Genomic DNA, 898 nt, shown 5'->3' on the forward strand with positions numbered 1-898 from the left:
ATGAGAACAGCGATAAACTGAACATCAGGATTGACGGTCACGAAGTCAATGAAGTTAAGGAATTCTACTACCTAGGCAGTAAAATAACCAATGACGAACGGAGCATGGAGGACATCAAAAGCAGACTCGCTATGGCAAAAAAGGCATTTCTGGCCAAGAGAAGTCTACTAATATCAAATACCGGCCTTAATTTGAGGAAGAAATTTCTGAGGATGTACGTCTGGAGTACAGCATTGTATGGTAGTGAAACATGGACTGTGGGAAAACCGGAAGAGAAGAGAATCGAAGCATTTGAGATGTGGTGCTATAGACGAATGTTGAAAATTAGGTGGACTGATAAGGTAAGGAATGAGGAGGTTCTACGCAGAATCAGAGAGGAAAGGAATATGTGGATAACACTGATAAGGAGAAGGGACAGGATGATAGGACATCTGCTAAGACATGAGGGAATGACTTCCATGGTACTAGAGGGAGCTGTAGAGGGCAAAAACTGTAGAGGAAGACAGAGATTGGAATACGTGAAGCAAATAATTGAGGACGTAGGTTGCAAGTGCTACTCTGAGATGAAGAGGTTAGCACAGGAAAGGAATTCGTGGCGGGCCGCATCAAACCAGTCAGTAGACTGATGACCAAAAAAAAAAATTGGCACTACCTGCTGAAATGATGGGTTGGACTGTCTCAAAATTTGTTCTCTGAGTTTGACATCGGGTATATTGTACACGATCGTATCACACAACATAATATCTGAATATAAAGCACTGCAGGCATTTTTGAATTTGCGTTCCCTTGTCATACCCTCTCCAATCTGTTAACCACTCGTGATAAATTTGTTCTGACCACTTTTACAATTAAGTAATTGATACCTAGCTGCTACCACATTCTCTTGTTGGTCATAATA

Source organism: Schistocerca nitens, chromosome 4 (genome assembly GCF_023898315.1).
Source record: "Schistocerca nitens isolate TAMUIC-IGC-003100 chromosome 4, iqSchNite1.1, whole genome shotgun sequence".
Lineage (NCBI taxonomy): Eukaryota > Metazoa > Arthropoda > Insecta > Orthoptera > Acrididae > Schistocerca > Schistocerca nitens.